Genomic DNA, 27570 nt, shown 5'->3' on the forward strand with positions numbered 1-27570 from the left:
CAACTTGTTTCGTCCTGTTAAAATGGTGGTCTTGGATTGTCGCATTTGTTCTTACGACAGATTGTTTCTCGTTTTGTCTTCTTACGAGATCAAAGTGATTTATTCTTGCGCACGATGATCCAGATCCGTTTGAAAAGCGTTTTGCCTGAATTTATTGTGTCTAGTGCACAGCCTGTACACTATCGGCTTAAAGGCTACTTGCGAGAGGTAGTCGACTCCCTTCGAATATTAAAAGCTCGGTTTTCCCTTGAGTACCTGAGCACAGTAACAAGAAAGAAACTTTACAAGGATTTAGTTGAAGTTATGATGCCAGTGCCATTGTACCGAATGAAATACTATGGAGGCCCAGGACAAGATGTTTTAAAGAGAGTTAAAAGGATGCCAGTGAGAGCAAGCGTAAAGTCGTTCTTCTTTAAATTGCATACATCTACCCTTCCGGTCAAAACATGGATAGCGGACAAAGGAATATTTGTACCATGGACGACAAACTGTGCGCTATATAACAAGCCGGAGACCGTTGAGCACGCTTTCATTGAGTGCTGGGAGGCAATTTTTATTGGGACGTCTTGCAAAGAACTCTTAAAAAGGAATTTCCTGCCGGTAGACAGCCATCAGGGCTTTCCGTATGGCATGATAATGCTCCTGGGCCTCCATAGCCTTTGGAAGACACGGATGGCGGTAACGCACGCCGATGTGAATGCGTGCCCAGCACGAGAAAATTTTGTTGAAAGCATTATTTTCATACGTGAGATATATCGTGTACAGGCAGATCCGCCTGACTGGTTGAGTATTCTTGATGAATTAGTGAATTTCAAGAAATTTTAGCTTGTCTCGTTGGTCCAAGTAGGCCAACGTGTTTTTATGTATGTATGTCATTTTGTGAATAAAGAAAAAAAACTCGTGGTTTGGTGGTAACGTCTCCGTCTCACACTCTGGAGACTCTGGTTCGATTACCACCCAGCCCTTCTTGCAAGTTGTTTTTTATTTTTTTTCCTGCTGGGATTTATCGCCCACGGCCAACGCCGCAGACGCCGACGACACTGGCTTTTCTGCTACACGAGCTCCTTAACGCTGTCGCGTTAAAATAAAGGCTAGTATGCTTGCATCCCAGGCTTAACCTTAGCTAAGCCACAGAAGAAGAAGAAACTTTAATAAAGAATAGTCCGGCAGTGCTTGCTGTGGTGGCCTCAGGTGACGGCTCGAAGTCCTTGGACTCGAGCGGCATCTTCGGCTTGCCGGACGGCCCAGAGCTGGTCTGCCAGCTCTGAACTTCTGATAGCCGCCTCCCAGCGGCGGCGACGCCTACAGCTAAGCCACAGCCATTTTTTTTTTCACTTAAATCTCGCACAGCCTAAACATACCAAAAGGAATGTAACCATCCGTAATTGCAATAAAGCAGACTTTGACGCGATTAATAGACAATTATGTTCATTCCCTGATGCTTTCCTCCTTTCGACAGTCGTACAGTAGAAACTAACTGGACAATCTTCGCAGAAAAAGTTACCTAACCAAAAAGTACATTCCCATTCGCATCGTAACTAGCAAGTCAGACGATCCCTGGTATAATGTTCATATAAGACGGTTATCAAATAAAAAGAGTCGATTGTACAGGTCGGCAAAGTTTTCCTCGAGTGAACCTCGTTGGAGCGCCTACCGATTGGCTTCAAGCGAATCGGTAGGCATCGGTAGAATCGGTAGAATCGGCGCCAGAAACAATTTTTTATGTCACACGCTGCCGACCATGTTAACAAATGATACCATGAAATTCTGACGCGTTATTAGCCAAAAAGATAATGACACTATAATTTTTGTAAATAACTTTGGGAATGCCATAACCTGTGATCATATCGCATCCGTCCTCATTGAAACATTTATCCAAAACTTTTCTGTAACCTGTAACGTTTCCCCACCCACTGCACCTTGTTATGATTACCAGGCTATGTTTCCAATTACAATTGAACGCTGTGTCATCGAAACCGTGAATAAATCGTTGCGTCTCTCCTCTGCTCCTGGCCATGACCTAATTTCCGTGAAATTTTTGCACAGCACTGTTTATTCATCTATTTTACTAGCAAAACTTTTTCAACAGTCGCTTGACACAGGATACCTGCCCCTTGATGGAAAGTCGGTAAGGTGACTTCACTTTATAAATCAGGTGACAAGCATTCTTCTCTCAATTATCGGCCTATTTCACTAACCAGTATCCCATGCAAAATATTAGAACATATCCTATATTCACAGCTTGCTAACTTTCTTGAGTCAAATTCATTTTTTTCAAGATCACAGCATGGCTTTCGGAAAACATATTCTTGTGAAACGCAGCTGGCTTCCTTCATACATAAGCTACACCTAATTCTTGATACTCGTTCAATGGCGGATTGCATTTTCCTAGACTACTCCAAAGCTTTCGATAAAGTGTCTCACAAACTGCTACTTCACAAACTACAGCTCCTGAACATTGACCCCAAACTTCTTGCTTAGATTGAGCGTTTTTTTAAAAACCGTTCACAATACGTATCAGCTAATAATCTTAACTCTCACTCAAACCCTGTCTATTCCGGCGTCCACAAGGCTCCGTCTTCGGGCCTCTTCTTTTTCTAATCTACATCAACGACTTGCCTTCTTCTGTTTCCTCTCATATCCATTTATTTGCGGATGACTGCGTAATCTTCAGAGAAATAACAAGCAGTGGCGATGTAACTGCTCTTCAGACTGACCTGAATGCTATTTCATTGTGGTGTAAAACATGGCTAATGGAACTCAACATCACAAAATGTAAATCTCTTCGTGTATCAAGAACTTGCAACAGTATCCCCACTTATTCCTTAGATCATGTCCTCTTAGAATCGGTAGGCTCATACAAGTACCTTGGTGTACACATCACTTCCACTCTCACTTGGTCTGCACATATCGCATACATAATTAACAATGCTAATCGTATGCTTGGTTACATCCGCCGCAACTTTTCTAAAGCGCCCTCATCCCTCAAACTGCTGTTGTACAAAACATTAATACGTTCGAAACTAGAGTACGCCGCATCCATCTGGGACCCTCATCATGAAAACTTAATACATTTACTAGAAATGGTCCAAAATAACTCGGTTTGCTTTATTCTTTCCAACTATAACAGGACCGCTAGTATATCTTCAATGAAACCAAGCCTTAATCTACCATCCCTAGCCTCACGTCGCAAAGCGTTTCGTATCTGTCTGTTCCATAAGATGTTTCATCATCCACACCTGCGTAGCGAATTAATCCCTCCCCCACGTCACCTATCATCTCGATTAGATCATGCCTACAAAGTCGGTGTCCCATTTTGTAGCGCTAACACTTTGTTCCAGTCATTTATACCTCGTACAGCAGCAGAGTGGAATCACCTTCCCGCACTGACAGCCACCTTCAAAGATTACCAGCTTTTGAAGAACGCCTTAGCTTATTATTGTATGAGTAGACACACTTGTTAAGTTTTATTGCAATACTCCTATTCCTTGTATCACATTTCTTATTTTTTTCTTGTTTTGTATGCCTGTAACCACTCCCCTCTCCAATGCCAATGGCCCTGAGAGTACACGAAGTAAATAAATAAATAAATACCATCCCGCAAGCAATGGAAGGGCTGAACGCATGGTTCGCGAGCTAAAGAGTGCGCTTCAAAAGTAGAGCCAGGGCACAGTGACATGTTAAATTTTTCCTTTTTTATTCAAGTGGCATTCCTCGCCCCACTCGGAAACCGGGAAGACGCCAGCAGAACACATGCTGGGCAGGAGCTTCCGCTCTGTCTTGTCGAGACTGCACCCTGGCGCAAAAGGCCCTGGATGTACGAAGCCGCCATCCTCAAGGGAGTTTCTGTAAGGTGACCCTGTGTATGTGCAGAACTTCTCACGTGGTCCGAAGTGCGTGGCCGCACGGATACTGCGTCGCTTGGGCCACGTCATGTACAAAGTACAGACTTCCGATGGTTCAGTACACCGACGTCATCGCAACCACGTGCGGAGAGCATGGGATGCTATACCGATAGTCTCTCACGCAAACCCCAGCTTCAAGCTTCCAGCGACGCAAACTGCAGTGCAGAGATCGCCTAGTCCAGATGTATGCAAGCCGTAGGTTTACTCGTGTACGTCGCCCAGTGCTTCGTTATGGCATTGACAACTAGGTGGGAAGGGATGTGATAACAGAGCGACGTGACTGAGTTGGCTATCTTGTGCGCATGTCTTTCGTGTTAAATCCGTCGTACGTGTGCCGAGAAGCGATACATCGTGCCTACATAACCCCCTGTTTTTTGTGCAATAAAGGAATCTTGCAAAAGCTGCTGCTACGTCCACATAATGCTGCGTCCACAGTGTGCATTATAACTACTTGTGAATTTTTCATGAAAGGAGTGAATGGTTTTTGACCAATTAGTGATGGACCTGTTGGAAATTGTGACCTGCTTGGAAGAAGACGAAGAAGAGGTACAAGCACACGGGGTTGAGCTAGCGAAGCTCGCACTGTAATGCTGGGCATATCTGAACAGTATCGCGCTTGGCGCCAATAAAGCCCGCAGAAGGACCTTTTCCCACATGGTAATTTGGTGCCTGTAGCGGCACTAGTAGCAAAGGCTTGCGATGCCTGCCGAGGAGGAAGAAGATCGGTCAGGCAAGAGCTAGAGAATGCTTCAGACAACCAGGCTGAATGACATCTTGCTGGTTTGCTGGCCAGCCGGCGCTGTTTATTCCCACTACAAATAAATTCTGTGGCACACTGTCTCCATCAACCAGCCTCGTACAATTGGGCACCTCGAACATAGGGACAACCAACAGTCTCTGCAGTGCTGCCACCAAACTCTGCGTACAGATGTGAGCCAGCCAGCTGATGCAGAAGAGCGCTCTATGACTCTGTACAATTTGTCGCTTCTGCAGCTGCCGCCCTCACAGTCCTCTCATGTGGTTCGTACAAGTCGAGGCTCTGCTATTCGTCAATATTCTGTCGCAGCTGTGATGGTACCGGCTCTCCAAATGGGAGATTCGAGCAGATGTTATCGCATCTCTCGACGTCCTGCTCCTTGATGGGAACATATTCGACGGCCTAAAGGGCACCTTCTTCATCCATTTCAGCTTACTGCTGCACAATACAGACAATGAAGTCGCCTGCGGCATCGGCTGCCAGCTTTTTAACATCAGCTGCCGTCTTCAGTGACGTTGCCATGAGGACGGGGCGATCGAGAACACCGCACCTACTTTGCCACAAGTGGAGCCTCCTGAATATGCGAAATTGTCCAGCTGGCAGACAACCAGTATGTCGCCCTGCACACGTGGTTTTGCACCGGCTACGCAAAGCCATTCCACAACCACAGGCTTAACAGTGTTAACTTCCTGCAGAACTCATGCCTCCTGTAACCCACAACGTGCTGCTTCACGAGCCCTTGAAGCGCAACACCACCTACAGCGCGAGTAATCATATATGCAGGCGCACCGGTCACAGCGGCATCAATACCGGAGCTTCATCCTACAACCCCGCATCAACAAACGACAGCAAGAGGGCAGCAGTGAGTGCCTGTCGTATGCCGTCTGCGGCCACGGCTATCCTCTATTCTGACGACTTTCACTGTGGCGACAACGCGCGCACCATAAGCAGAAAGTGCTCGGCCACAGCAATGACCGCGCTGTACCAAGACCAAACTTTGTTGGTCAGAAGGATCCACCGCATTGCATAACAACACTGGCACTAGGCCCCACAACACCGTACGCAGTCAGGTCAACTTTCCTCCTGCCACCACTAAGCGTCATCCAATGACATTGCACCCAACGTCTACCTAAGAGAACGCTTCCAGTGCACAAGATTATCCTGGTTAGGTATGACAGCAGCATTGCTCCGCTCACGGCTGCGTCCCCAGTCTGGCGCGCGGTTCCCGGACACGCCAGGACACCATGACCTATGGGAGGTGTCCTGGCGAAGAAGTGGTGAGTAACCAAAGAAGTGCTGGTGGTAAAGTAACGAAAGAAGCAACCAACCAGACGTGGTGAGTAACCAAAGAGAGCGCTTCCGCCCTCTCTTTGGTTACTCACCCCTTCTGCAACGTCTGCCTCCTGCCCACACTTTATACGTCGATGCCCCACGCTGCTTGTCCACTGCGGCACTCTCGGCCTCGACCACCTGAGTACTCATTCCCCTCTTTCACACTAACACGGACTCTGCCTGGACTTCCCAACGGACAATATATAAACCGCCCCTCATGTAATAGTTTGTTTTAGCTCCCTGCACCTGTTTTGTATATATGCTTTCTTCATCATGTCGAGCGCTGGGGGGAGCTTTCGTTGTGGCACATGTAGCAAAGGCTTGCGACGGCTGCTGGTGGGGATAAGATCAGCCAGATGTGAGCTAAAGAACGCTTGAGACTACCAGGCCGACCGACACCGTACTGCTCTGCTGGCCAGCCTCTGTGCCAAAACGCGAGATGCAAAGCTCCTCAGATGGATGCAATTTTGCCCCTGAAAAGCACAAAGCAATGGCTTAAGGAAGTAGGGTAGTGACAACAGGAGCAGTTTCATTGTGGTGTTCAGCGCGAAGCAGACAAAATGCCAAGTGACACTGAAGTGTGTGCTGATGGAGAAGGCGCCCTGACAATTTGCAATGTATAGCCGCAATGTATATGGCCTCTGGTAGGGACCTTTTTCAAGGCGATCTGCACTATTTATATGACACTTCACAGCTTCCTGCTCACAGAACCAGGCAAAGGCCTTGGTAAAGCAGGTCAACTACAATCAGAAAATGAAAAAGGTAAATAGGTTTTATTGGCACAGAAGTGACTCAGGCTATGCTTTACGAGCCGAAAGTTGTTAGATAATGAATAGTAAAAGCTGCATTGTTCTAAGACATGGGTTTCCTGTAGAAATTTGAGCACAACAGATGTGTACAAGTGGGTCATCTCTTAGAATCAAAGTGGGGTGTAGAGGTATTTCCAGCTTGTATGATTCGTGCAAAGTTTTTTGTGTGTATTGTGATACAAGGACTCTTCATTAGGACATATATTTAAACCATTATTGGTGATGGGACATCTTCCATTCACCAAGTGTGGGTGCAATTAGATGAAGCTTGATACCTGTGCAGGAATCTCAGTGGTGCTGCTATTTCGATGGCACCCCAATACAAATCTTTTGGAGACACATTTAGTGGTTTAATCATTTTTGAACTCCTTTTTATGTCTCTGTATGCTGCCAAGCACGTGCATTTATCTGTCTTTCTGTTGCCTGGTATCTCAAACTGGTTTGGGAGTCAACATAATTGGATGGATCTATATCCTGTTTGTTTGAAACAAGCGTGTCTAAAGCACCTCCAAGTAGAAATTCACACTCAGATTGTAGGTGCACAATCTTTAATGTACATAATTAGTGTATTAGTGTAGGTGATTGCTTTTTGTCTAGATTAGTGATGAATTTTAGTACTGCTTCCAATATGGCATAAACTTCAGCATTCAATATGGAAAAAGACAGGCACTCTAACACACATTACACATTCTTTTGTCACGAACCCAATACCCACATGGTTTCTTGTTTTCGAGCCATCATAGTAAAATTCTGTATAGTTGTTACATTTCTCCTGGATAGCCCGGAATTCTTGTATTATCATGCCTTCATCATTTAGACAGAATTAGTGAAATATCCCAAAACTATGTCATATAAAATCGTCGCGGCAGTTTTGGCGGTGTCTTAGTGATATTGGGTGTGTCGTGAAGGATATCATATACACGACAGTATTTATATCGTAAAACAATTGATTGATTGATTTGTAGAGTTTATTGGCACAAGGGCCAGATGTGGCCAAAGAGCGCCAAGTCGATGATCTGTGCTTGTCAATGATATGTGGGTGTTGATTGTGGGGAGTATATGATACATGGCTGCATAGTGGCCTAAAAATATTCGCTAAAAGGTGGAAAATATACATGTGATGCAATGTGGCTGTAAAAGGGCCTAAAATTCATTCGCTCAGGAGTGCGTAAAATACAAGTGACAGTGATTGATGGTCTCTGCGATGAAAATAGATGTTTCATGAGATATGGATGATCAGTAAAACAACAAATGGCTGTAGCACTAGTGCCTCAGCAAGGCCTTGAAAGCAAGGGCTGGGAGGCAAGTGCTCTAGAAAATGGTTTCATTGCAGCTACGACCTCCAGGTGGAGGCCGTGCTACAAGTAGCCTGGCCAAATTACATTTAGGGTGTCAGTTTCAGTTAAAAAGTTTAATACTGTTCCAAAAGTAAAAAGGGGTTCGTTGCTCAGAAAAAATGCTGGGTGTAATGGTATGTGTTGGAGATAAGCGGAGGGGAAGTACTTTTTCCTTTCTGCCTCTATTTCAGTGCATTGGATGAGAACATGAATAACTGTAAGCCTGTTGCCACATTTGGGACATGTAGGGGGTTCGCTTCCCGTCAAAAGGTAAGAGTGAGTGGCGTACGTATGTCCTATTCTTAATCTACACAGAAGTACTTCCTTATGCCTTGCTGTTCTTTCAGTTATCCAGTTCCCTAATTTTGGTTTGATAACGTGTAGCTTATTCTGTACTGCATTATCCCATTGATGTTGCCAGTACTTCCTAAGTTTATGGCGTAAGAAGGGCTTAAGTTCGGTTGCTGCTATGGGTCTATTAACATCCGTTTCATTAAAGACAACTGACGCTGCACTTTCGTCAGCAGCTACATTGCCATTTATGCCCCTATGGCCAGGTACCCAACATAGGACGATGTTTTGGTTGTATATTAAAGCTAAGCATAGTTCTATGTACAGTTTATTAAAAACAGGATTCCTATGTTTTCGAAAACTCATTAAGGCCCTTATTACGCTTAATGAGTCGCTGAAAATGATGGCCTTATTGAGATTTGTTTGTCTGATATGTTTCACAGCAGAGAGTATCGCGTACGCCTCAGCCGTGAAAATACTTGTGTTGGGATTTAGAGAATCCGAGGTGGAAAAAGATGGCCCAAGAGCTGCATACGCGGCACCAGCAGATGATCTGGAAGCATCTGTATAATATTCGGCACAGCAGTACTTCGCTTGGAGTTCGAGGAAGTGTGACTGTATGTGTGCCTCAGGTGCATGTTTCGTTATTTCGACAAACGAGGTATCGCAGTTAATGGTCTGCCAATCCCAAGGCGGTGGAAGGCGAGTGGGAGGCATTAAGATATTTTCTCGGAGATGGATGTTTGTTTCTTCTGCCATTGCTTCCAAACGTAGGCTCAAAGGAGTTCTAATACGTGGGCGGTTACTGTAAAGTCTGGCAGCAGACAGGTCGCTAACAATGGAATGACATGGGTGCTCGGTGTCTGATTTTACCTTAGTGTAGTATGAAAAACTTAAGAATGTTCTGCGTAGATGTAAGGACCATTCGTTGGCCTCGACGTACAAACTTTCAACAGGGCTAGTTCTAAAGGCGCCTGTTGCCAGTCGTATACCGAGGTTGTGAACTGGGTCGAGAATCTTTAGCGCACTCTCAGTTGCGGAGTTGTACACCACGGCTCCGTAATCGAGGCGTGACTGTACGAGACTCTTATACAGGCTCAGCAGACACTTCCTGTCACTGCCCCATGTTGTTCGAGAGAGCAGCTTGAGGAGGTTCATGGTCTTGAGGCATTTTTCTTTAAGATATTTTAAGTGGGGGATGAAGTTAAGCTTTGTGTCCAGGATAACACCTAAGAATTTGTGTTCAGGGCTAACAGTTTGTCTTTCTCCATTAAGGTTAATATCGGGTTGTGGTAGTACACTTCTCTTGTTAGAAAACAGGACACATGTGCTCTTTTGGGGGTTCAATTTGAAGCCATTCTCGTCCGCCCACCTTGAGAATCTATTCAAGCCAAGTTGTAGCTGCCTCTCGCAAATGCTAAGATTACATGACCTGAACCCTATCTGTACGTCGTCCACATAGACGGAATAGAAGAGTGTGCGAGGTAATACGGTGTGGAGGGAATTCATTTTAACGATAAATAACGTACAGCTCAATACTCCACCCTGCGGTACGCCTGTCTCCTGTATGAATGGTCGAGATTGCACGTTGCCAACTCTAACACGAAATGTCCTGTTAGAGAGATAGCTTTCAATTATTCTCAGCAGGTTGCCGCGAATGCCCATTGTAGAAAGATCCCGAAGGATCCCGAAGCGCCACGTGGTATCATACGCCTTCTCCATGTCAAGAAAGACAGACAACACAAGCTGTTTGTGGACAAACGCTTCCCTGATATACATTTCCATGCGTATAAGCTGATCTGTCGTTGATCTGCCTTCTCTAAAGCCACATTGATATTGATCTAATTTCTTGTTAATTTCTAGATAATGTACCAGGCGACTGTTTACCATCTTTTCAAAAACTTTGCATAAGCAGCTCGTCAATGCTATAGGCCTATAACTATTTGCCAAAGAAGGGTCCTTACCCTGTTTCAAAATAGGAATTATGATGGCCTCTTTCCAAGCAGAGGGAATGCGGCCGGACGACCATATAGAATTGTAGAGACAAAGAAGGGTTTTTTGTGTTTCAGGCGGCAGGTGTTTAACCATTTCATATAGGATGCGGTCAGATCCGGGGGCAGATTGGTTGCAGCTGTTTAGTGCTGCCTGAAGCTCTGCCATGCAAAAGGGTCCATTGTATGCCTCGTATTTTGTGCTTTTCCTTTCTAATGGTTGTCTTTCTATTTGCCTTTTGTACCTTTGGAATGTTTCAGAGTAGTGCGACGAGCTGGATATCTGTTCGAAATGTGCGCCAAGAAAGTTCGCCTGATCTTCCATGCTGTCGCCTTGAGTATTCACTAAAGGCAGAGAGTAAGACTGTCGACCCTTTATTCTATTAACTCTATTCCAAACCTTTGTTTCATCAGTGTAGGAGTTAATGCCTGATATATACTTTCTCCAACTCTCTCTTCTAGCTTGTCGCCGCGTTCTTCGACCCTGGGATTTGACCTGCTTGAAATTGACTAGATTTTCTGCTGTCGGAGAATCCCGAAGTAAACCCCATGCCTTGTTTTGCTTCTTTCGCGCTTTTCGACACTCATCGTTCCACCATGGAAGACGGTGTTTTGTGGACAATCCACTTGTTACAGGGATACATTTGGAGGAGATGTCAAGGAGAAAAGCCGTAAAATATTCAACCGCAGCGTCTATGCTTAAAGCGCACATGTCGTCCCAGGATAAACAAGCAAGCTTTTTGAACGTTTCCCAGTCAGCCGAGTGAGTTCTCCAGCGAGGTAATTGTGGAAGGCATTCATTAGCCATAGGTGTGCTTAGAACTACAGGGAAATGATCACTCCCGTATGGGTTTTTAATAACTTTCCATTGAAAGTACGGTAGAAGAGTAGGCGATGCTATGCTAAGATCTATTGAAGAGTATGTTTTGTTTGCCATGTTATAATACGTGGGCTCCTTCCCATTCAAAAGACATGCGCCTGAAGAAAAAAGGAACTGTTCAATCAAGCGACCTCTCGCGTCGCAGCGCGAGTCGCCCCATAGGTTGCTGTGCGCATTTAAATCTCCAAGCACAAGATATGGTTCAGGCAACTGATCTATTAGTGTTTGGAATTCTTGTTTGTGGAGCTGAAAATGCGGCGGTATATATAGGGAGCAAATGGTTATCAGCTTATTTAACAGTACAGCTCGAATGGCCACTGCCTCAAGGGGTGTTTGTAGCTGTAAGTGTTGACAGGCTATAGATTTGTCAGCTATGATGGCTACGCCACCGGATGATGCGAGGGCATCATCGCGATCCTTCCGAAAAATAACATACTGACGTAGGAAGTGTTTGTGTTTAGTTTTCAAATGAGTCTCTTGGACACATAGCACTTTAGGAGTTAGTTGATTAAGGAGTTCTTGGATATCATCGAGGTCGCAGAGTAGGCCTCTGATGTTCCACTGAATAATCAGTGTATCCATATTAAAATAAATGTTGTGCTATGTGTCAAAGAGAATGAACTTGGTTTAGCTTATGTTGCCCTTTTGGGGCCCTGTAATTGGAGTTTTATCTTTTTTGGAGCGATCGGCAAAATCGCGCCGCTCCTTAGGCGTAAACTGCGCCTTCTGACTCGGTGTTGTGTCCATAGCCTCTTGAGAGGCACTGGACAGCCGCTCTTGCGAGCGGTGTGTTTTCCGTGAAAGCCTTGTCTCAGAAGACAAGGCCTTGGAGCCCACCGTCCTGGTGGTTGGTGGGCTAGCCTTGACCTCGGAGCTGGGCTGACTGGTGCCAGCACTAGCGGAGGCCTCAACTGTGGACAAATTCGGGAGAGGTAGGGCAGCCTTCGCTGCTCCCACCGTGGGGGCGGGTGGCGTTGCCGCATGCTCGCTATGCGTGGCGCTGGCGTCCGCCAAGTGCCGCTGTGGTACTGCCCCCCGACGTACCACTTCGGCGAAAGATGTGCTCTGTGCAAATGTTGGTGAGATGCGCTGTCTTGCTTCTCTGAAAGTTATGTTTTCTTTTACCTTTATTGTAATTATTTCTTTTTCTTTCTTCCAGACTGCGCATGATCGTGAATATGCTGGGGACCACCATTACAATTACTACAACGGGGCTCAGCCTTACAGTCATCTGCAGAGTGGTCATTGATGCCACATTTTGCACATGTTAGCCGCCCTCGGCAGCTCTGAGAAGCATGACCAAACCTCTGGCATTTAAAACATCGTCGAGGGTTTGGGATGTATGGTCGTACTCTGAGTTTGGTATATCCAGTTTCTAATGTCTCTGGTAGTGTGCTAGAGCCAAAGGTAATAAAGAGGTGCTTAGTTGGCAGTTCCTTGTTGTCACGTCTAATTTTTATTCTTTGTACACTTATTACGTTTTCATCCTTCCATCCTTCCAGGAGTTCTTCATCGGTCAAGTCCATCAAGTCTATGTCAGAGATTACGCCTTTGGCTGTATTCATGGTTCGGTGTGCTGTCACACTGACAGGGATGTCTCCAAGTTGTACAAGGTTTATTAGCTTGTCGTGTTGTGCTTTGTCTTTAATTTCTAGTAACAGGTCCCCACTGGCCAGCTTGGTGATCTTATAGCCGCCTCCAATGGTCTCTGCGAGATGCTTCGCGACAACGAATGGTGAAATAGTTCTTGCTTTCTTGTCGGGTTTGTCACTGTGGACAACATGAAATTTAGGGAAAGTCTGAGTGCCTTTTAGAAAAAACTGAAACGTAGCATCGGTGCGCCCTCTTTTAGAGGGACGATCGGTTGAAAAAGGGTTGGAAGTTCCCATGAAATGTGTTGTGTATTCAGCGACGATGCCAGTCACCCACCACCGAGCCCAACAAGGGGACACGGCAGGGTACGCGGTGAAGCAAACCCTGCCATGCCAACTGTACATCGTCGCTATAACCACATATGTTATAACCAAGGTAGGTCATAGCACACCAGGTTAACCCTAGCCGCCAGGAAAGTTGGAAGTTATCAGAAGAAAAAGAGGACAGGAAAGACTAAAAGTGAGAGGGAAAGACGAAGGTGTGCGAAGAGAGAGACAGGAAAAGGCGACTGCCGATTTCCCCCGGGTGGGTCAGTCCGGGGGTGCCGTCTATGTGAAGCAGAGGCCAAAGTGGTGTGTTGCCTCCGCCGGGGGGCCTTAAAGGTCCAAACACCCAGCATCGGCTCAACCCCCAGGATCCCCTTTTCCCCAGACACGGCTAAGCCGCGCACGGCTACACGCGGGAGGGTCCAACCCCCATGTGCTCGGGTCCGTGGTGTCGCAACACACCAAACGCCTGCTTGCGCAGACGCCCCTGCGGGGATATCGTAAAACAAGTGGGTTGGTTGTGTGTGGTTCGTTTGAATAATGAGCATGAGTTACACTTTATGGAAATGTTGTACCATATGTGTTAAGGTGATGACTTAATTCTTAAAACATGTATGACACGGTTAGCAGTACTCTTCAATGACATAGAGGAGGTTCGTTGCAGTCATTGTGTAAAATCTGCATCGGCAATGTTATGAAGTGCCACTTGACAGTCACAGTCCGAGACTGGGCACAGGATGAACATGCCAAATGTACGATTGCCTTGCTGAATCATAAATGATACAACCGTAGTCGAAAATGCAGCGTACTACTGAACGGTAAATGAGTAGCGAACATAGTCGATAGGAAGCCCATTGCATATCTTATAATACATTGAGAATGTTCACTATATCTGCCATGTTAGCCGGAAATTTTTGCTTTTTCTTGAACGCAGGGTGTCTACGAACCGGGAAAACCGGGAATGTTCACGGATTTTGAATAGTCTGGAAATACTCGCAGATAACTCAGGGATCTCGTGCTCCTATCAGGGAAAATTGGCTGCGAGCACGACGCGTTACACAGTGCCGGTTTCTGAAAGCTATCTTCGCCTTAGTACAATAATGTTACGTAGTGAAGCCTATGCAAAAGTGTTGTGTGTTGCGTAATACATTTGTAACGCATTTGTAACGGGACGCAGTATGGATTACTAAATATACACCCGTATACTCACCATCTCTAGTCACAGTACGAGCACCGATATGCCTAGTAAGTGTAGTGGCAGCCATTCAGAGCTTTTTCGGATGTGCTTCAGGTGATTTGAGTCCTTAAGAGCAGTAAAATACATGCATTGGTTTTGTCGAAGAGCCCGGTCTTTCGGATGTTTGCGTGGCCCTTAGGGAGTAGTAAAAATCGTACGTTGACTGTAAAAATGACCAAGAGGATGGTACAAATGGTTCGTGTAGTGAACGTGCGTCAGAAGGAGGACCAAAACAGAAGGACCTACGCATTGAGGAATGAACGGGAAAGCAACTGTGCTGCCGCCATATTGAAGCAGTTTGAGCTCAAAAAACAATGTGTTGGTTAATGCCGAGATGCATTTGTCCCTCATCTAAACCAAAATAAACTCTTTCGAGCAGTGAAACCCAACACTGAGGCGTTGTGCGCGTTCTGAGAGTATGCCTGGACAGTTGAGCGTGACTTAAAAGCTGTTGAGAGAGGATCTCACTTGTGACAAAGTTCGGACATCATACCAATGACCTTAGGACTTGCAATCTCAAGTCCTAATTAATTTCGCAACGAGACAGGCAATTCTTTCAAAATGTTTAGCTTCAATCAATGACCTTGTAATCAATTGATAGAAATAGCTCATGTTCGAAAATATTTGCTCCTGTATGCATCTCCTTTTTATATATGTTTGAGATCGTTCGACTCGATTCGCAATAGGTTTTGCCATTTCTTTTTGAAGGTATTTCCTTTGCTGTGCATTTCGCAAGCCTCCCCCCTCCCCGTTCTGTTTTCTTATTCAGTGAAATAAGCACTGCTCCGTACTATAAAAACTGAATTAAGCCGTTTTTTTATTTGTTAACATGCTTGCTAGAGAATGAAAGCGTCGGGCGACATGATGTCAGCCCGCTCACCATAAAAGAAAGTTCTCTGTCACTCAGGAAATTTTGCAAATGCTCTCAGGCAACACCTGGAAAACTCTGGGAATTTGGAAATGTCAACTTCGTAGACACCCTGGAACATCACTCCAAGAAATTTGTGTTCTTGTTTTACCGGCATTGTGATGTAATTTAATTTTAGAGAAGGATCCAAGTGTATTCCCCTTTTTGCATAAACGTAGCAGCAACCGTTTTTTGGGTGGAGAAGTGGGAACTTTTTGTCTATCCATTGTGTAAAATATTTTTTGTGATTTGAAGCTGCTTCGCACAGGTAGGTAAGTTTAAGGCATTCTATGCTTTTTCAAAGGCGAATAGCTAGAATGGGTGAAACGCGAAGCATTCAACAACATTTAGCATGATTAGATGAGGCAGGGTTTTCGAGCAATGTAACGCTGTCGGTTGCTGAAAGGCTGCTCAGAGAGGCACAGACAGGAAGGGCTGTGTCCTCTAGGGCAGGTAGCACGGAGTCCGCAAGGAACAAAAATATTCATATTATCCCGTATGTACACCGCCTTCCTTATAACCTGAAGAAAATAAAGCTGCGTGGAAAGGATAAAGTAGTCTTTTCAGCTCTCAATTGTCAGCCTATGTGCAAAACGAAACCATAAGTGCAGTTAGAAACGCATATGAAAACAAGCACCGAAATAAGTATACTGAATGCAACACCTGGTGTCACTTATTGTGTTCTGTTATTCTGTAGAAAAAATTACATGTATCAAACGTGCAGTTGCGTGAATAAGAGTGTCATGGAAGGCTCTAAATAAATGAGCAGATTCTTGGTGGATGGTTTGCTTGCTTTTAATTATCGCGACGTATGGTTGTATTCCCTGCTTTAAAGAAACAGGCATCATTGTAAGCAACCAGCCTAATCATTAAAGCCCCCAAAATTGGGGTATTTGGGAATATATGTGTAAATAACTCGTCTTTGTCATTCTCCATGAAAGAAATATGATTTCTGCACATGTTTGAGGCGCAGTGTAAATGCGTGGTATTGTTTGCAATATTTTAATGTCGGAGTGATTTCAGTTAGCATAATTTGTAGACACGAGCTCGTGATGATAAATGCCACGTATAAAGTTTTGGTAAATAAATATTTTTGTTAGAAGTTACTGCTTCGTGTTTGTCCTGTTCCTTTCTTTTCGCTCCGTCGTATTGGGTGCAGTACAACAAGATCCTACTAATTTTTTTCAAATGGTAATGAGAATTTATGTTGAGAAGGCGTGCGACGAGCTGAAATAAAAAAAATAGGTAGCTTAGTATATTTACCATACAGTTTCAATCCTTTCTTTCATGCCTTCTTAAAATACGTAGCGTCTGCTCCCATATTTATAGCCACATTTTTTAAATGTTTATCTATTACATACAAAACAGTGTTGAGGAAGATGAGGCATGAAACAACGTACAGCTGTAGAACAAGGATTGTTACTGTATATCTAATATTCCAGGAAGTGCACATGTTAAGACCTTGGCTTTTAGCAATTAGATTATAGCAAGTAGACCTCATAGAAGTTTTCCTTATTTAATTGCTGAGTAAATGTGCCTGGGACAGTCTCACCAAGGTATATGTATACAGTGGCATTTCTCTTCCAGGTTTTACACAGTTTAATGATACATATACATAAAGATCTATATGGTACCAATCACACCCACGACAATAATGGAAGATGGAATAGCCTAGAGGAAATTGACATCCCACAAGTAACGCCGGAAGAAGTAAAGAAAGCTTTGGGAGCTATGGAAAGGGGGAAGGCAGCTGAGGAGGATCATGTAACAGCAGATTTGCTGAAGGATGGTGGGCAGATATTCTAGAAAAAACTGGCCGCTCTGTATACGCAATGCCTCATGACCTCGAACATACCGGAATCTTGGAAGAACGCCAACATAATCCTAATGCATAAGAAATAGGACACCAAAGATTTGAAAAATTATAGATCGATCAGCTTACTGTCCATTGCCTACAAAGTATTTACTAAGGTAATCACGCATAAAATCAGGAAGGACCAGGCAGGATTTCGTAAAGGCTACTCAACAATAGACCATATTCACACTATCAATCAGGTGATAGACAAATGTGCGGAATATAAGCAGCCCTTATATATAGATTTCATTGATTACGAGAAAGCGTTTGAAACCTCAGCAGCTATGCAGGCATTACGGAATGAGGGTGTAGACAAGCCGTGTTTAAAAATAATGAAATATATCTATAGCGGCTCTGCAGCCACCGTAGTCCTCCATAAAGAAAGCAAGAAAATCCCAATAAAGAAGGGCGTCAGGCAGGGACATACGACCTCTGCAATACTATTCACAGCGTATTCACAGGAGGTATTCAGAGACCTCGATTGAGGAGAATGGGGGATAAGGGCTAATGGAGAAAACCTTAGTAACTTGCGATTCGCTGATGATATTGCCTTGCTTAGTAACTCAGGGGACCGATTGCAATGCATGCTCGCTGACCTGTACAGGCGAAGCAGAAAGGTGGGTCTAAAAATTAATCTGCAGAAAACTAAAGCAATGTTTAACAGACTCGGAAGAGAACAGCAGTTTATGATAGGTAGCGAGACACTGGAAGTGGTAAGGGAATACATCTACTTAGGGCAGGTAGTGACCACGGATCCCGATCATGAGACTGAAATAATCAAAAGAATAAGAATGGGCTGGTGTGCGTTTGGCAGGCATTCTCAAATCATGAACAGTAGTTTGCAATGCTCCCTCAAAAGAACAGCGTATAACTGCTGTGTCTTACCAGTACTCACGTACGGTGTAGAAACCTGGAGGCTTACGAATAGGGTTCTACCTAAATTGAGGGTGACGGAATGAGCTATAGAAAGAAGAATGATGGGTGTAACGTTGAGAAGATAGGAAGAGAGCAGAACTGGTGAGGGAACAAACGCGAGTTAGTGACATCTTAGTGTACACCAAGAAAAAGAAATGGAAATGGGCAGGGCACGTAATGAGGAGCGTAGCAGGGGACGGCAGAAAGTTTGATGGGCGCATGAGATTAAGAAATTTGTAGGGACAATATGGCCACAATAAGCACATGACCGGGATAGTTGGAGAAGTATGGGAGAGGCATTTCCCCTGCAGGGGGCGTAGCCAGGCTGATGATGATGACGACTTATAGATATGCTAAAAATGTTACATAGCTTAACAGACCTTATTTTGGTTGGCTGGTCATGCACAATTGCCTGCTGAATTCTCTTTAGCAGATTCTGGGGAATTCTGGGAACAGGCAATTCATGTCATCACATAACAAGAACATAAGATAATAATTTTGACCACCCAGGGCTCTTAAATTGACCCAATGTACATGGTGCGCAACCGTAAATATACCTCGTTGAATTACACCTGCACATGGAATTCGCTGCAGCATCCACGAGTGGGAATCGAAGCCGCGACCTCGTGTTGAACAGCTGAAGGCTGCAACCATTGAGCCAACAGTGGGTAATAATAAAAACCATAAGCGAAAGCTGAAATAATAATCAACAGCATTGAAGCTGCCGCCTAAACTGAGGGACTAACAGCGAGGCACAGAGAGACTAAACGGTTCTTCTGGGGGGGGGGACGAACTAAACGTTCGTCCCCCCCATTAGTACCTCTGAAAGTGAGGCCTAAACATTTGGTCCATAAAATATGCACACTGCACGTAACACTCGCAGTTACTCTCCGGAGAGACTAACTGCTCATCACGAGGACTTACTGCCGCAGTTGCTCCCGTTTTCCTGCTTTGCGGCTTAGAGCATAGTGTTTATGCGTCCTTTCATTTTCCATTGTATTGGAAGATGAGAAGTTGCAATTGTTCGTGGCGTGCTGCTGGGCAAGGTCCATGGCCTGCTATAAGGCGTCGTTTTCTTTCTTACAGCGAGCCTCGGGTAGTCCATATCGTGATGTCCGAGTAGAGAGCTTATTCGAGGTATTGGATCGTGTTTAGTTACGCTGGAAGTCCCACGTTGCTATATTAAATAGCGTTGGTGAAAATAGAGCACTTAGGGTGCGCTTTGTTTGGGGTTGTAGAGTTTTCGGATTTGGATGATGTCTGTGCCTATTGTCGCCGTGTGGTCGGAAAGGAAGGCTTTGGTGTAATCCGCCCTTCTAGCGGCGCGACGGCGCATGCGTCCAACCCTAGCGGATTGGTTGCGAAAAATATTGGAAGGGTCACACGCACGGCCACGCCGCCAGATTTTGGGAGAAATTCCCCTGAAAAAGAAACAAAACAGCACTCAGACGCACGCTGCAACAAACACTGATGCCGCGCACCGTGTGGAAACTGCAGTGGTAGCTCGATGTAGGTGCGGTGCAGAAAATGTGCGTAGCGCAAGACTGTTACACCACTTCAAAACAGGAAGCGCCCAGGGCTTCGTCGGGGAAGCTGAGTGGTCCAGACATCCGCCTTTCATTGATAGCTGGCAAATTTAACGGACGCGTCTGCTTTACACTTGGGCCACATATAAAAACGTCACGTTGCTGACGAAGTCTTTTTGTAGCATTTGCCATCAGTTGCTGATGGTGGCAGCGCGTGCCGGATTTCACGTACGCATTTAAGGCGCCGTGACACAGGGTCGGTACCAGGCCGACAAGACGCTCATGGCAACGATTCGAAGAATATTCAGCCCAGTGTGTTATGGAGACCATCCTATCATACCAGACTGACGAAGACGCAACTGATGAGTTCGAGTAGTTGTACTGCGACGGGATCTATCGTCGACTTACGGCACAGATAAATTCGGTGTGCCGACCATTGCCCGATTGAACACAGCGCGAACGGACATCGAACCAACAACGCGATAACCGCAGTGCCTTTCCTTGTATTCATAATTAATCACGTTCAAAATGAGTCAACCACTCCTACGAAGCTACAATGCATAAGCTTAAACCATCAAGCTCTGAACATGACGCTTGAGCCAATGGTGATCCTGTTCAGCGAAGTTTATGCCTGTCGCCGTCGAGTTCTTGCATCCGCCTGCTGGCTGACCTTAACTGACACGTAAGCATTTTGGATGAGGGAAACTGCTTTTATCGTTCAGTTATGACCTTAGAGGTTTGAAAGCAACTATTCATTTCGCATGTTGCGTAAACAATAAGCGGCAAGCAGCGAGACAGCGTTGCCAATATCTGCACAGTGCCGTGAACTCCTGTGCGCGAGCGGCCCGCTTTGCTCTGCTTGGCGACCCTTTGGGGCGGCGACGGGGTCTCAGGTACTGTGCTTAGGTACATGCGTAGCCTAATAGACATGTAGATCTTGTTTAACCTAATATGCACTCTACCTCAGGGCGCTTGCGGCATCATGATGCCAAAGATTGATGCGTTTCGACTGATAACACGCACCCGACTTTTTCACAACAAACGATGCGCATTTTGTGGCTGTCCTGAGATACGCGGTTACATGTAGATATGATGACGCGAACAGCTGCGTAAGAGAAAATCCCATATGTTAATGCTTTGATATGGTGCCTATACCTTAGGTGCTTATTGGTATTGCGTCCTTTTGTATTTTGGCTTTACTTCATGAAGAGGACAGGGCATGATCTGCAATTGCTGAACAACAGAAGGTGGAACCTCCGGCAGTACTTTCAACAAATAGACTATCTTGCGTCATTGCCTGAAATAGAAAGGCCCTGTGGTTGAAACGTTGTCTCCTTCCTGAGGCTTCCCTCGTTAGGCCAATGAGCGCAACTTGCCATCTCCGTTTTTCTGTGGCACCGTTGTCGTGCTTTCGTGTTCAATACCATGGCCGTTACGGCAACAGTGACCGCGTCTTTGAATAAGTACGGTGCCTTGACGACCTATACTGTATAAAATAAATATCGAAGCACTCAAAGAAAAGCTACATTTCTTTATGCGAAAATCAGGAGCGGGCAATAGGATGTAAGTATATCTCCTAACAGATATGTGTCCGTCATTATTCCATTTTACATTTGCAATCTTCGTGGGAATTGAGTTGTAGGGCTCATTCACAAGGCCTGGAAGCTGTCGGAGACGGTCCAATTTCTCTTGAATGGCTAACAAAAGCTGGTCAGCGGCAGCTGCGGCTAAACCTGCCGGTCTATCTTGGTTTGATTTCACTTTTGCCTATACATTTTCAATGCAATAGAAATTAGGGCTTCTCTCAGGCCAGTTATTCCTTGTCACACTGAAGCTGTCCAGCATCTGCTGCACTTCCCCAGATGAGTAGATTTGTGCATTGTCCTGTTGAAGTCGCGGTGGAGGTGAAGCAGCAGTTAAGCACTCCCCATTCGTGTGCCAATCCCTATGATAGTGATATGCCAGGGCGACACGCGGCGGAACTGCAGTTCGCCATTAGGTACCCCACATTCACAGCCTAGCAGGTCATCCTTTTTCACAGTGTTGAAGGGCACTGAATTGTTTGCAGGGTACTTACAAGGCGTTCAGTGGCATACGAGATTGAAGCCAGTGTGCGTGACATCAGCGAGCGTCGTTGTATTCTGTACTGTCGTCAGCTTAGTCTCTGACTGTGCTTGGCAACAATATAATGTAATTATGAGGTTTTACGTGCCAAAACCACTTTCTGATATTGAGGCACGCCGTAGTGGAGGATTCCGGAAATTTCGACCACCTGGGGTTCTTTAACGTGCACCTAAATCTAAGTACACGGGTGTTTTCGCATTTCGCCCCCATCGAAATGCGGCCGCCGTGGCCGGGATACGATCCCGCGACCTCCGTGCTCAGCAGCCCTACGCCATAGCCACTGAGCAACCACGGCGGGTTTGGCAACAATATGAATGTCTTTGCGTCACAGTATGCTGTATGATTTGTCCTCTTTTTGTACACTATGGCTGTCATTTATTCGTAGACTGTCCTTTCATATCTTAGAAATCTATTTTTTGCATTCTTCCTGTATCATTGGCGAGCGTGTGCACACCTCTAATTTTTTTCCCCGGCGTTTCGATTTTGTGTACTTAGCTTGTACTGAGCTTGTATTATTTTGTATCCCTGCTGACACTCCGGCACATGTCTTAAATATAGGCGAGCAGCAAGTACTAGCTAACTAACTAACTAACTAACTAACTAACTAACTAACTAACTAACTAACTAACTAACTAACTAACTAACTAACTAACTAACTAACTAACTAACTAACTAACTAACTAACTAACTAACTAACTAACTAACTAACTAACTAACTAACTAACTAACTAACTAACTAACTAACTAACTAACTAACTAACTAAATAAATAAATAAATAAATAAATAAATAAATAATACCATGATCGTCATGCTGCCATTATCATACGGCCTTTGTCGTATGACAACTATGTGCCATTCTTCAAAGAACCTCTCCCCAACTTGGGTCACTTGTACGGCAAACGAGGCCACAATGTTTAACGTTCGGAGGTACCAGCGCGCCACGGGTCTCATCTGGGTGTATACGCATGGGTCTCATGGCTGTATACGCCTGCGTGGCGGAGATTTGTGGAATGTATTCCCAGTAAACTTCAGTTGCAAATCCAGCGTTGTCCTGTCCCTTTCTTTTTACTTGTGCTGGCGTCCGTACTTGCGGGAACCCCTTATACGTTCATCTCGGAAGCCACGCGCGCACTTCTCCACAGTGCCACTAGATGGCACAGCGTGCCCAGAAAAAAGCGCGAGAAAGAGGCCTTGTTCTGGCCAGTCTCGCCCATTCAGGTATTGTGCAAGGTGCACCTCGCACCGCCGGGTCTGTCGGCGAGAAATTGTTTCGCATGGTTTTGAGTGGTTTATGATTACTAAAAGCTAAATGCGTGCGCTCCTGGCACTTGAAAACAGAGATACTCGGTTTTTAGGTCGACTCTTCCCACAGGCTTAAGTGTTGAGGACTTGAAAAACTGGTATTTTTCCCTGAAGGGAGAAGTACTCACTGCGGTAGCAAGGTTGCCCGTTAAGCTCGAAATACTCGGATTGGTTTATAACTACACGCGCGTTCGACTAAAATGGACGCGAAAAACGTGGGTGCGGGAAAATTTCATGGTTGCACCCGCGTGTTTCAATATATTTTATCCGATTTATGTAGCAGAACAAAGTTGTAATAACAGAATCCCAGAAACACTGTTGTAAAAATGTGTCTGCCATTTATTTACGTGTCCTCACTAATGCTACCTGTGTGCAGAAGGCATTGTTAGGCCATATAGAGTTACATCCTCTACTAATTACGACTATATGACTGAATTCATATCACTGGGTCTAGCGATCCACTCGTCAAAAGCTCACCTCCTGTTGCACTCGACTCACGCAGGCTGAAACTCAGAACTACTCGAACACACCCAGGTTCACGTGCTGACTTACTAAGGGTGCATTCGAATTCTAGCCAGCATTGAAGACAGTTTCCGGAGACAGCAACGGCGACAGATAAGGCAGCTTCGGCCGATAGTTACAAAAGATGTCCAAAATCACCAGGGAGACCGTAGCAAGACTCCTCTGCGACGTGACGGCACCTTATGGCGACAAAAAAAAAAAAAAACTCAGAGTACACAAATATTTCATGTATTTTAAATCTGTGCGCAGGGGAACCTAGGAAACAGACAACGTGACCTAATAAGGCGCAAATAAAAGCGTGGCTACGTTTTCTGATGCGTAGGTAGCCTTCCTGGTCGAGTTTGGAAGCTTCTCGCCAGCGGCGACCGCAGAGACCGCGACCACGGCAACGACACAGATCCCGCGAGAAGGAGAGCTGACGGCCATTTTGGCCGCAATTTCCCAAATTAATGAAAGGCTACGCAAAATGGACGGCCGACTCGAGGCTGTCGAGAGTCAGTCTCACGCGCGATCGGTGAAGCACAAGCGCATAGCGCCAAAAGTAGCCTCAACTTCGGTGAGGAACCGCTTCGCGTCCCTGAAAAAGGAGCAGGCCGAAAAAATCAAAGGCGCGATCGCGAAAAGGCGCAATCGACTCGAGACGTCCGGAAACGATGATGCAGAAGCCAAGTAAGAAGCACAAGAAGAAAACCGGGGGGGATACCACAGTAATTTACCAATTGAACTGCCGAGGGATTCGCAACAAAGAAGCGGAACTATTATTACACATTGACGGGCAAGAAAACAAGCCCGATGTAATTGCTCTACAAGAAACAAACGGGAAACCAAGACTCCCGGGGTACGTCACTTACACGGACCCCACGGAGAACGGGACGGCGGTGCTCGTCCGCAGCAACGTGGCGGCAACTCAACATGTCACGGCGCAGGGTGGGTGCGAGCACACGCTGGTCAAAATTCATGCTAGAGAAATTGGCAGCTCGGGCAATTTATTTGTAATGAGCGCGCACTGCCGTCCGTCACAACGGCAGTATGAATTTGACCGCATCGTGAGCCAGGCGAAAGGGTTGACGGGGACCAGCCCGCTCCTGATCCTCGGCGACTTTAACGCCCCTCACACAACGTGGGGCTATAAGTTTCAGTCCAAGAGAGGAAAAGCATTGGCGAAAGCAATGGAGCATCACGAGATGGCCCTCCTGAACGAGCCGGACGTATCCACCAGAAGAGGCAACAGTGCCGCTAGGGACACCACACCAGATCTGTCGTGGCTATCGGGCACGCTAGACGTCTCCTGGAGAAGCGAAGAAGTGGACCTGGGGTCTGACCACAGCGTGATCGGTATCACGATCCGAGGCTCCCGATATCGGGCTGTACTGGGGACGGCACGGATCACGGATTGGGACAAGATGAGAAAGTTTACCCAAGAACAAGAAGAGGCATCCGAGGAAGGAACGGGACAGGCTGACAGGCAAAGGACCTACACCGATTGGGCGAGGGACCAGAAGAAGGCTCTAGATAAATTTACCCAAGAAATCGCAATGACGTCGCAGACACCGTACGTGGACGCCAGACTGACCCACATGTGGGCGGCCCGACACTCGTTGACGCGGCGGTGGAAACGTCAGAGACACAACAGAAAGCTGGCCAAGGACATAGCAGTCTTGAACAAACAGATCGCCGAGTACGCGGCCAAACTATGTAAGGAAAATTGGCTGAAGACCTGCGACGGCCTACAGGGCAAGCTCTCGACGTGGAAGACGTGGTGTCTCTTGAGGCATCTGATGGACCCGCTGAGTAGCAAAACTGCGACCAATCGCAACCTCACCAAACTATTGAACACGTACAAGGCAGACGGTTGCCGGCTCCTGGAAGACCTGAAGGCCAAGTACCTAAAGACAGAGAAGGGCCAGTACCCGGTGCCCGAGAGGTACGAAGGACCCGACAACGAAGAACTGGACCGGCCGTTTACCATGATGGAGCTGTGGACAGCTATAGATGATAGTAACAAGAGAAGTGCACCCGGCAGGGATGCCATAACTTAGAAATTACTCGGTAACATGAGCGGTACAGCGGCCCGCGGCCTCCTAGAGCACATTAACGAAGCCTGGGAGAGCTCGCAGTTGCCGAAGGAATGGAAGGACACCGAGGTCCGCTTCATTCCAAAGCCCGGCAAAGCCCTCACGATAGACAACATGCGGCCCATCTCCCTCACATCCTGCGTGGGGAAGGTGATGGAGCGCATGGTCCTTCGCCGGTTGCAAAAGCACCTCGAAGAAACGGATCAGATGCCAGAAACGATGTATGGCTTCAGGCAACATCTCAGCACCCAAGACGTGATGATCCAACTCCACGAACTGGTCGTCAAGCCGGCAACGAGGCACGCACCGCGCGGGATACTCGCCCTCGACCTGAAGGGAGCGTTTGACAACGTGTCCCACGCGAGCGTGTTGCAGAATTTAAACAAAACCCAGTGTGGCACAAAGACATTCGGGTACATAAAAGATTTTCTGTCAAACCGAACGGCGACCATCAGGACAGGGGAGGAGAAGTCGGACCCTGTCGAGCTCGGCGATAGGGACACCCCTCAGGGATCGGTCTTGTCGCCCCTGCTCTTCAATCTGGCCCTGCTGCCCCTGCCCTATCTACTCAAGCAAATCGAAGGCGTGGACCACGCGTTCTACGCCGACAATATTACGGTGTGGACGGCCCGAGCCGGATCCGATGCCTGGATGGAGGAAGTCTTGCAGCGGGCGGCAACGACCGTGCACGAGTACGCAAAGTCGTGCAGACTGAGCTGCGCTCCCCAGAACTCAGAGCTGCTCATGATCCAATCGGGCAAAACCAAGAAGGAGCTGCCGCCGAACGTGATTATCACGATCGCCGGAATGACCATCAAGCCAACACAGCAGATTAGGATTCTCGGCCTACTACTTCAGAGCGACGGAAAGGCACAGGCCGCCATCACAAAGATCAAGACTACAACCGAACAGATACTTGGTATGATTCGGAGGGTATCAAACAGAAACCGAGGCCTTAAAGAGGACGACGCCATGCGCCTGGTACGCGCGTTCATCGTGTCGCGGGTTACCTACTCCGCCCCGTATCTCCAGCTGACGAAGGCGAATAGGGACACCCTAAACACGATGCTTCGTAAGGCAACGAAACAAGCACTGGGCATACCCATATACTCATTCACGCAAAAACTGCTAGACATGGGCGCCCACAACACGGTGGAGGAGCTCATCGAAGCTCACCTCTCTAATCAGAGAATCCGGCTCAGTCATACGGAACACGGACGAGCCGTCCTACGCAAGATAGGATGGCAGATCGAGCCAGTACCCATCAAGACGGCCCTTCCGGAAGACTGGAAATTGATAATTCAGACAAAACCCCTTCCCTGGAACATGACGCCGGGCAAAGACGATGAGAGGCGCACCGCGCGAGCCAGAGCCCTAACCCGTAAGCTGGAAGAGAACCCCAGGGTCCTCTACGCGGACGCCTCGCTCCGAAAACACAGTGACCGTGCAGCCGTGGTGGTTACTTCAAAAGAGAGGCTGATCGTCAGCGCGTCCCTGAAGACAACAGACCCCGCAGTTGCCGAAGAAGCGGCCGTAGCCCTCGCACTCGCACAGCTGAGCGTGGACACCGTAGTCACCGACTCAAAGACAGCCTACAGAAGCTTCCGCAGGGGGGTAATCTCCTCCGCGACCCGAGCCATTCTAGCCAAGCACAAGCTTCCGGGAAGAGCCATAGAGCTCATGTGGGTCCCGGCTCACTCGCAGGTAGCAGGCAACACCATCGCCGACTACCATGCCCGAGAAATGTCAATCCGGGCGAGCACGAGCCGGAAGAGCTACCGCACCCGGTTACCAGCTTTCGGGATATTACCCGGATGTGCCGAGAAGAAAGGTGCAGACTGCCAGACCCGCACCCCAAACTCACCAGGCAACAGACGATCCTGCG

The sequence above is a fragment of the Dermacentor albipictus genome, chromosome 4 (assembly GCF_038994185.2).
Source record: "Dermacentor albipictus isolate Rhodes 1998 colony chromosome 4, USDA_Dalb.pri_finalv2, whole genome shotgun sequence".
NCBI lineage: Eukaryota > Metazoa > Arthropoda > Arachnida > Ixodida > Ixodidae > Dermacentor > Dermacentor albipictus.